At 37.5% G+C, this 11,191-nt stretch overlaps 1 pseudogene; it reads left to right on the forward strand.

The window, feature by feature from the left end:
- The first annotated feature begins 6,622 nt into the window (after positions 1 to 6,622).
- Positions 6,623 to 10,278, forward strand: LOC138307557 (uncharacterized; annotated as a pseudogene).
- The last annotated feature ends 913 nt before the right edge of the window (positions 10,279 to 11,191 follow it).

Here is an 11,191-nt window from a genome sequence, read left to right on the forward strand (position 1 = left end):
GTAGTTTTCTGCTCCTGCTTAGCGTTCAGCATACAGGGAGTGGGACGACTGGTTCGCCCGTTGTCAGTATAATGTGACCGGGTGGGGTGTGTTGCTTGGTGTCTTCGGCGGCATGCTTCAGTGATATTAGCACTATAAAAAGGGCAACAGTTCCACTATACAAGAAGACACAACACGAACATACCGCAGTCTCCCAGTACACTCACCTCGCACAACATACACGCAACACACCGCATACATGGGAGGCCGTCCTTATATGACCATAGCTGTTTATAGGACGTTAATTAATCAAACAAACAAACAAACAATCATACCACAGTCTCCCCAAAACACGCACCTCGCACTTCACACACTGTATACATGAGAGGCCGTCCTTACATGACCCTTGCTGTTAATAGGATGTTAAAATAATCGAATAAACAAACATTTACATAGAAATAGATTTGGAACGAATTTATTGACAAAACATGGTGTTATCACAACGTTTTTTTCAAACTTCAATGGAAATACTGTACTAAATGGACACGATACTGTAATGTTTTAGTAGAAGGCCTTGTCGGGACACAAAAGTTGTAAGACTGTTTAAAATACCTGTTTTGAACCAATCCTCTGAAAATCTACTACACGTAGAAATGGGATATATTTTGGAATCTGTTCCTTGACATGACTTTTCTGAACCAGGTGGATGTTTGGCTAGGAAGCAAAGTGTTCCAATATTCTGCTATGGACATCTTAGAAGACACATGTTAAAGAAAATGACCAGGAAGAACTTAAAAAAGGGCAACAGTTCCCACTATAACTATTAAGAAGACACAACACGTGTATGTTATGCAGGTACCACAGTGCGGATAGTGTTGTGTCTTCTTGTATATTTCTCTTCATACCCAGTAATCTAACTTTAACTCTTTCCTAATGCCTCCCTTGGCACCGCCTCACTTTTGGCCTTTAGTTGAGCGTTGGCCCCTGTGAGGAAGGCTCTGGGTTCTGTCCCCTGGCCGAGACACACCAAAGTCTATAAAAGTTGTAGTTTCTGCTCCTGCTTAGCGTTCAGCATACAGGGAGTGGGACGACTGGTTCGCGCCGTTGTCAGTATAATGTGACCGGGTGGGTGTGTTGCTTGGTGTCTTCGGCGGCATGCTTCAGTGATATAGCACTATAAAAAGGGCAACAGTTCCACTATACAAGACACTACATGAATATACCGCAGTCTCCCGAAACACGCACCTCGCACAACATACACACAACACACCGCATACATGGAGGCCGTCCTTACATGACCATAGCTGTTAATAGGACGTTAATTAATCAAACAAACAAACCACAGTCTCCCAAAACACGCACCTCGCACTACACACACGCTACACACCACATACATGCAGGTAGGGCATAGGAATTGTACCTGCTGTCCCTATTGCATGATTGTAAAAGGCGACTAAATTTAGGATCTTATCTTTTCTTTTCTTGCTAACTGACTTTATCTTTCCCAATGCCTTCCTTGGCACCGCCTCACTTTTGGCCTTGCGTTGAGAGTTCGCCCCTGTGAGGAAGGCTCTGGGTTCTGTCCCCTGGCCGAGACACACCAAAGTCTATAAAAGTGGTAGTTTCTGCTCCTGCTGTGACTGGGGTGGGTTGTGTTGCTTGGTGTCTTCGGCGGCATGCTTCAGTGATATAGCACTATGAAAAAAGGGCAATAGTTCCACTATACAAGAAGACACAACATGAATTTACCGCAATCTCCCAAAACACGCACCTCGCACACAAACACACCGCATACATGGGAGGCCGTCCTTACATGACCATAGCTGTTTAAATAGGACGTTAATTAATCAAACAAACAAAAGTACTGTTTGACAGAAATCCTGCTGATGTGAATGTTGACATATTTGTAGATGAGATATCCGTTGCTACAACATACTGATTTTTTTTTATTAATTAACGTCCTATTAACAGCTACGGTCATGTAAGGACGGCCTCCCATGTATGCGGTGTGTTGCTTCTTAAGTCTTATTTCCTTTTTTAAATTCTACCCCTTGGACTATGTCGATATTTCCCTCTTATATTAATGAGGGTATTTCTGTGGTATTCTTAGGCCTAATGGGACGGCATGCTTTCTTCTTTCTCTTTTTTGGTTTCGCTTCGGTGATGATGGACGATACAATTGGAGCCTGCTCCTTCTCTGCTGGCGCTGGTCACGAAGACACAGATAGATTGTCAAAAAAATTGGCGAATTGGGACACGGGGTGTTCTTTGTTAGTTGATGATAGATGAAGAACTGACCGACAGATTGTGAGGAGTGGTTTTAGAGGCGGTACTCACAGTCGAAGTGACTTGTTTGTAATCCTAGTAGGCACATCAATGAAGATAGTGGACTTCCCCTTGGAGTGCGAGGAGTGGGTGTTGGTACCACTTTCTTAAGAATATTCTGTGTAGGAGGTGGTAGTTCCCTCACCACCGTTTTTACCTTGCCGCTCGAGGCGATTTGTAAAAGTCGAAATTCCTCCTACTCCTCCGGACTACATTATATATAGCATGCATGAGCATTTGACTGGAGTAATGGTGGCGTTGCAATCTATGCTCGCAATCGGGGCCTGTTCATCAGTCTTTTTGAATTCCTGGCACACAGGCAAAATTGGAACTTTGCCCTGTCAAACGTTTTTCCACATGGTCTCTTTTTGGAGACTCGAAATGATCGCATATGCGGCATAGGTATCTCTGAACCTAAAATGACAGAATAAAAAATACTTTTAAATATTTAGTGGTCAGTATATTTCTTAAATTCCATTATAAAGTCATGTAATCACAGAAAAATTTACAAATATTCAAGAAGTCATTTCATTTCAATCCAATGGGTTTATTATCTCCTTTATTACTTAATAAATTTACCAGTGTTTTTGTTTACAAAGTCAGCCTAATACATATATCAGTGTATTGTTTACATGGCCCTGCAGGTAGCGCGTTAGAATTGTACCTGCTGCCCCTATTGCATGATCGTAAAAGGCGACTAAATTTAGGATCTTATCTTTTCTCTTCTTCCTAACTGACTTCATTTTTCCTAATGCCTCCCTTGGCACCGCCTCACTTTTGGCCTTGAGTTGAGCGTTCGCCCTTGTGAGGAAGGCTCTGGGTTCTGTCCCCTGGCCGAGACACACCAAAGTCTATAAAAGTGGTAATTTCTGCTCCTGCTTAGCGTTCAGCATACAAGGAGTGGGACGACTGGTTCGCCCGTTGTCAGTATAATGTGACCGGGTGGGGTGTGTTGCTTGGTGTCTTCGGCGGCATGCTTCAGTGATATAGCACTATAAAAAGGGCAACAGTTCCACTATACAAGAAGACACAACACGAACATACCGCAGTCTTCAAGTACACTCACCTCGCACAACATACACGCAACACACCGCATACATGGGAGGCCGTCCTTACATGACCATAGCTGTTAATAGGACGTTAATAAATCAACAAACAAACAAAGTATTGTTTACAAAGTCAACCTATACATATACATATACATATAATTCAGTGTTTTTTTGTTTAAAAAGTCAACCTATATACATATATCAGTTTACAATGTCAACCTAATTTATAGATCAGTGTTTTATTTACAAAATTAACCTAATATGTAGATCGGTGTATTGTTTGCAAAGTCAACCTAATACATGCTTATACTACTTTAAAATATGTATCGGTGTAAAGGAATTTATGACAAAGACTACCCGACGAATGCTTTTATATGAAGTTTTATATGTGAAGTGATTCTTATAACTATAATATCATTACTATTGTATGTACATACCTGTAAAAAATGCATACTCTTGAGACTCAGCAGTGCTTGAGAAATCCCTTAAAGCTATTTAAATCAATAACAACTTTCACTTACTTATTAACATGCTTTTCTCCTCGCTTCTTTTCCTGCTTACTCTTTCATCTCTATTTCCTCCCTTTACTCAACCTTCTCATCGCAGACTTCCCTGTTCACGTGTAGTGAGTCGATCTTCCCGTGCGTCAGCACCTAGTGTCTTTAACGTGTACGTCCTGACATGACCCAATAACTTGTAGTGCAAATGTTTTTTGACAATGGGTAATAGTCTTGAGTGTTATAGGGCCGCGATTGGAGTGCATTATATAAAGTTTTTAGGTATTGTCTGTTAAAAAGTATTCATTACTTTTATGTTCATACTTTCATCTTTTACTGATATGTGTAAACAGTTTATTTATAAACCAAACGATGTATTGGTGTTACATGATTTTGTTTGTTTGTTTGTTTGTTTGTTTGATTAATTAACGTCCTATTAACAGCTATGGTCATGTAAGGACGGCCTCCCATGTATGCGGTGTTGCGTGTATGTTGTGCGAGGTGTGTTTTTGGGAGACTGCGGTATATTCATGTTGTGTCTCCTTGTATAGTGGAACTATTTCCCTTTTTATAGTGCTATATCACTGAAGCATGCCGCCGAAGACACCAAGCAACACACCCCACCCGGTCACATTATACTGACAACGGGTGAACCAGTCGTCCCACTCCCGTTATGCTGAACGCTAAGCCGGAGCAGAAACTACCGCTTTTATAGACTTTGGTGAGTCTCGGCCAGGGGACAGAACCCAGAGCCTTCCTCACAGGGGCGAACGCTCAACTCAAGGCCAAAAGTGAGGCGGTGCCAAGTGAGGCATTAGGAAAGATAAAGTCAGTTAGGAAGAAGAGAAAAGATAAGATCCTAAATTTAGTCGCCTTCTACGATCATGCAATAGGGGCAGCAGGTACAATTCTAACGCCCTACCTGCAGGACAGTGGTGTTACATGAAAGACTCCATAATTATTTTAAACATAAACTATATACAGTTTTTCTATTATAATTATTACTGATTTGCGTGTATGTTGAACGTAATCCAGGACCAATTATTGGTGAGATATCAATCTTCCATTTAAACATTCGTAGTTTTAGAAACAAAATTGACTTCATAGCCGCGGAAATAGCAAATGATTATAATGTTAACGCTCTAACTAAAACACGTCTCGATGCCAATATACTTACCAGTGAACTAGAATTAAATGGTTTCAGTAGTCCTTTTAGGGTGGATAGAAATTTGCAGGGAGTAGAATATTGGTTTATGTTTCGTCACAAATGAAAGCCACGAGACGTTTAGATTTAGAGTTTACGAACGGGGAGGTAGTTTGGACTCGGCTAGAATTTCCGTGGAGTTGCGTTTTGTACATAGACTCCCAAATTCTGACAACACTTTCTGGAATCCTTTACGGGCATCTTTAGCAGGCGCTTTAGAATCATCTTCTAATTGTGTTATAGTAGTTGACATTAATGTTGACATGCTAACTCTACCGCGGCAACATGCCTTGTCGGATATTTAAACCGCTTATAATCTAAGAAATGTTAATAACTCTCCTACACGTATAACCAATAACAGTGCCAGTCTTCTAGATCCAGTTATTCTGTCAGAAAATGTCAAACACATTGAATCGTCAGTGTTATCTTTTGATAGAAACATGAGCGATCATGAAGAATGTGTGGTATATGTAGAAGTTTTGAGTAGACTTAACATATCTTACAAACGTGAAGTATGGTATTATAAACAAGCGGATTTTAATGAATTAAATAGACTAATTGTAAATTTTACCTGGAATGATATGTTTATAGAATCAAACAGTATTGTTGAAGCATGTATATATTTTACTGACAAATTTAAATCTAGGGTAAATAAATGTATTCCCAAAAAAGTTGTATCTATTAAACCGAATGATAAGCCGTGGATGACATCAGAACTGAGAAAAAATATTCGTATACATGATCGGTTACACAGGAAATGCAAAAGTATGAGAGATATTGATATAACCTGTTATAAACGAGCTAGAAATCGTGTTAATTATATGAGAAACGTTCTATACTAATATTGTTGGTATTATTGATAATTATGATCCGAAGGCATATTGGAAACTGTTGAGAAGGTTAATTAAAACAAGGATACATCTAATGAAATCCCGCCTATGGTTGATCCACGTAATGGTAGTATTGTGTAAAACGATTTTGAAAACGTCGAGCTTCTGAACAATTATTTTTCTTCTATTACGAACCTTGATGATGGTGATGCTATAGTTCTTTCCCTTGATTTTAGAACAAATTCTTCTCTGGATAGTGAACTAAACTTTAGAGAAATATAAAATATGTTTTGGTAGTATTGAAATTGGGAAAGGCACCAGGAATAGATGGTATTAGTCATCACATGCTACGTTACACTGCAAATACTATATGTAAACCTCTTCAAATATTATTAATATGTCTCTGAATTCATGTACTTACCCCAACCTGTGGAAACAAACCATAGTTAGGCCGTTATTTAAAAAAAGATGATAGGCATATCCCTTCAAATCAACGACCTTTCCCTTTACTGTCAGCTGTAGGTAAAGTATTTGAACGATGAATTGTTAAACATAATACATACCTTCATTCAAGGTCACAGGGGTCAAATAGGCTAAAATCCTTTAAATAACTTCTTGTGAATAACTAAGAGGCCCAGAGACCTGATATTAGGCCTGTGGCATGCTGGGATGAAGGGCTACTTAGTTTGTTCAAATAAATGACCTTGACCTTCATTCAAGGTCTCGAGGGTCAAATGGTGTATCGAGGCCAGTTATCTACCGTTACCGGTATTCTAGGTGGCAGCAGGGGGAAAGCCGGTCCCGCTCTCGGAACTCCTCTATATTAAGTCTCGGGTTTTATCCAGCTATATTAGATACGCCATTGTGAATTACTGAACCGTGAGCACTGTCAACAAAGCTGTTTTATAATGCCTTCAACCTGTTGTTCCGTACCTGGGTGTCACAATAGAGGAGGTCATAGTTTCCCCACCGAAAGTAAGCTGCGAAAAGCATGGATTTGTGCTATCAAGCGAGGCAATACCAGGTTTAGTTTGTGGGAGCCAAACCAACATAGCGTCGTCTGTAAAATGCATTTCAAGGACGATGATTACAGTCAAGAAACATCTTATGGTAAGTTAGTTTATAGATAGACTAATTATAATATTTCATTGAAAAAAAAACGTGTTTGACCATTGTGTATGCATATATGTTATGATGGTATTTCGGACTCGTAGTGATTACCGTCCGAGGCGACGGTCTAATGTTATCTGACTGGAAAGAGATATGACTGTAAACAGTTAAATGCACTCGGCAGGTCCTGCTCGGTACCTGCTCGGTACTGCAACCAGTGATCGCACAATCTCTACAGTACAGTCAGACATATTCACGATGTAGAAAATACGACATGTACAACTAATGTTGTAATATAATACTGATATTGTTATATCGAGCGATCTAGTAACTACTGCTATCGGCTAAACATAGTCGCTTCGTTATCACACCCGGTCCCCTCCCTCCACACACACACACAACATACATAAGGATTCAGTGTTATCTGGAATATATCGTTGCTATTACGTCTTTGACACGTGCACATGTAGATAGATATAAAATATTTAATTTACGCCTTGCAAGTGCTAAGGTTTAATGAAACGAGATTCCCATGATACTCTGTGTATGTGTAAAAAGGATAAAAAGCAAAATAAACAAACAAAAAATGAGCAAATGTGTATTAATTTTTTTTTACATCAAAGCAATATGTAATTATCATATTAAATTTTAAGTGGTATTAAAATGTGATTCATGCAGCTGCAAAATTTAATTTTTTATTTTTCACTTTTAATATTTTTAGGATCATCACCATTACATCAACGTCTAAAGAAAGGTGTTGTTCCAAGTGTATTCTCATGGACTGATGAACCATCGCCACAGGACCATGCTAGAGGACAACGTGTAATGAATAGAGGTATCAAAAGGAAACTACTCGTAGAACTTGATGCTGTAGCTAATACTGAGTCTGATGACAATTTACATACTGTACCAGACATTGGACTTAATGTTGAGATTTGTGATGATGAAACCGGTGAAGTATTACAGGAAAATGAAACCAAGTCTGACATAAGTGTTCCAACCACCTTTACTTCATCCACTCAGACACCAGCTCATCCAATGTTTAACATTTATAACTTCATTGATGATGATGCTGGAATACATTTCTATACTGGACTAGAAAATTATTTTCGATTTCTGTTTGTTTTACGAACACTTGGACCAGCTGCATATTCTTTGGAATATATAGGACATCAAGTTTGTAATTTGTCAGTTGAAAATCATTTTTTTATGACATTGATGAAATTAAGACGTCACACCGGTGAAGTATTTTGAACTGTCAAGACTCTTCGGGATATCTGACAACACAGTATCTAATATTGTATTAACTTGGATAAATTTTATGTATTTACAATGGAAAGAGTTAGATTTGTGGCCAGTAAGAGAACTTGTACATCACTTTACACCATCTGACTTTGGATTGAAGTTTCCCACCACCAGATTAATTGTTGATGGAACTGAGTGTCCTATTAAGAAGCCAAAAGCACCCAAGGCTCAACAAGCTACTTTTTCAACATATAAAAACAGAAACACTGTGAAGACTCTCGTTGGTGCCACACCTGGTGGGTTTATTTCATATGTTTCCCCAGCTTATGCTGGTTCAACTAGTGACCGTCAGATATGTGAGAGAAGCAATCTATTAACAAAATGTGACCCTGGGGATTCTATTATGGCTGACAAAGGCTTTAATGTACAAGATATATTTGCACCGATGGATATATCTATAAACATACCAAGTTTCTTTAAAAAGAAGAATAGACTTTCTGGAGAAATTGTCATGAAGGATAGGAAAATTGCAAGCAAGCGTGTTCATATTGAACGAATAATTGGTTTAGCAAAAACTTATAAAATATTAACTGAGCCTATGACAAGTACAGAGACAAAGTTGGCAACTGAAATTATATTTATTTGCTTCATGCTTTGTAATTTTTCGCCCTTGCATTGTTCCATCTCATGCTTAAAGGAAAATTCAGTTTTACACTATAGTGATCGGATGTCTTGCATGCAGAACCCTGGCCCTTGCCATTCTTGTAGTAAAGATTTTTTTGTCTAGAACTACTCATATCGCTCTTACAGTAGGGTGTTTACCTAATTAGATGCATGTTCTTGTCTAAACATTATTTTATCAACTCCTCTGGTTATGTACTGCATTTGTTTAACTTGCATGACTTTGGCTTGGGTGTTGGTACAGCATACATGATGTACCTGCTTAATCGTATTGATCAACGATTTGGAATTTCAACGATATCAATCAAATTACATAATGTCATGACTCATGAAATTTGTCAATATTTCTTGTTAATATATGTTTCATAACGAATGTAGAACAATACATTTGTAGCAGAATTACCTTCACTGAATTGTCCCTTTAAATGTATTTACATTTATAACTAAATATTTATATTAATAGTGTATATAAATTAAGTCAGTGATTCAGATTGGGGATAAATTTACTTAATTTAGTCCATTTTGCTAGTACGTATATACTCTTTCCAAATGTCCTTAAGATTTTGAAAATCCATAATCATTCCAATAGAGCTAGCTATAGATATCAATATTGTCATAACAAAATTTTGTAAAAATCCCAAAAGGTCCTAATGATTTTGAAGCTAATCTGGAACACAGTAATTTAAAGGTTTGGTTTGTTTGGAACAGCCAGGCTTATAAGGACCTGTCAGGTTTAGATTGTGGAGGAAAGGCCAGAGTACCCAGCGAAAAACCGTTGACAAGCTATAGCTAGCGGTCACTACAGGTCTATCTGTTCATGTCCCACATGGGATTCAAACTAGCGGCCTAGAAGTATTAGTGCACATGTGGAAATCTAGAGATTGTGGCCATGGTAATGTTCACTTTCAGCCTATCAGGACATGAATCACTCAGCTAAAGTATCCCAGAGTCAAACTCACTTTGTCTTTACATTTTATATACCGGTTAATCAAATACTGCAACAAATTTACATGCGAAATATTTTTTGTTTACATTAATTAAGTGACAGTGTATATCACTTACATGTATAAAAGTAAAATTTTTATTTGTATGCTTTAGACAAAACAAACAACAAGTTGGCTAATAAATGAACTTGGTCAATATTTTGGAGAGGTTAAATTTCAACATGATCATAAAGATTCATTCGTAGTGTCTTGTATCATATAAGTGTACTTTATGCAATGTACTGATAAACTTAATCGTTCAGAGAAGAGTGAACTGACAACTCAAATCTTTAATTATCATGTTATACAGTAGCGGGTACTTGGTACGCACATGTCAGAATACATAACTGATAACAATAAAAGTACATAAATTCATTACTCTTTCCATTATTTTTTCATAAAGTTTATATGTGATATATTTACAAATGGCACTGACTCAATAATTAATCACCCATGTACCTTCTGAAATTATCATTATCAAGTGCTGCATAATGTCAATGATACTGGAACACATACTAGATCTGTAACTGTTATTATGAAAATATTGGTGGTAATGTTTATGATTAAATATCACACTATACAAACAGGATACCTCAGCCTCCATAACAAATGATGTGTTCCACTGATCATGAATCAGCTGTTGAATAGATCTAAGACAATGTCAGGATGTTTGACAGAACATTTTGGTAAAAAAACATGGTATATTTACAGAAAACTGTAAATAGAAGGAATAATTATTTACTTTGTTTATATTATGCCATAGGAGGAAAATGATAATTGAAATAATGATAAATTGATAATTGAGACAGTGAATTTTACATCAATCAGCTTAAATTATGCCATGATTTTGCAATTTTAATTTTACTTGTGCTCAATCATTATTCTCTCTCATAACCTTAACAAAATAAAAAAAAAATCATTCAAGGAAGAATGGAAATTTGACATTACTAAGCCTTTAACACTCATACATCTGTTCATACATCCAACTCAGAATCTGGCAAGTACTCTTATGTGATTATTTTCTGTGAACTTCTACATCTCCTTTGTACGTTTTATAGTACTGTTTGCTCAGAAGTGCTGGACAGAAGTATTCATCAAAGAAGTTGGTGAGACTGGAAACCATATTTGATATAAAGTTATCATCTCTTTCAATTTCAATTATTTTCATATCACACAGAGTGAAAACAACAAAATCACATCTGTGCATTTTGGTACAAAAAAGCTGTCCTTGGACTTGATAGAAGTAATCATGCTTAGGAGATAAGATTAGATTTCCCTTCCCATTTTC

The sequence above is a fragment of the Argopecten irradians genome, chromosome 14 (genome assembly GCF_041381155.1).
Source record: "Argopecten irradians isolate NY chromosome 14, Ai_NY, whole genome shotgun sequence".
Classification (NCBI taxonomy): Eukaryota; Metazoa; Mollusca; class Bivalvia; order Pectinida; family Pectinidae; genus Argopecten; species Argopecten irradians.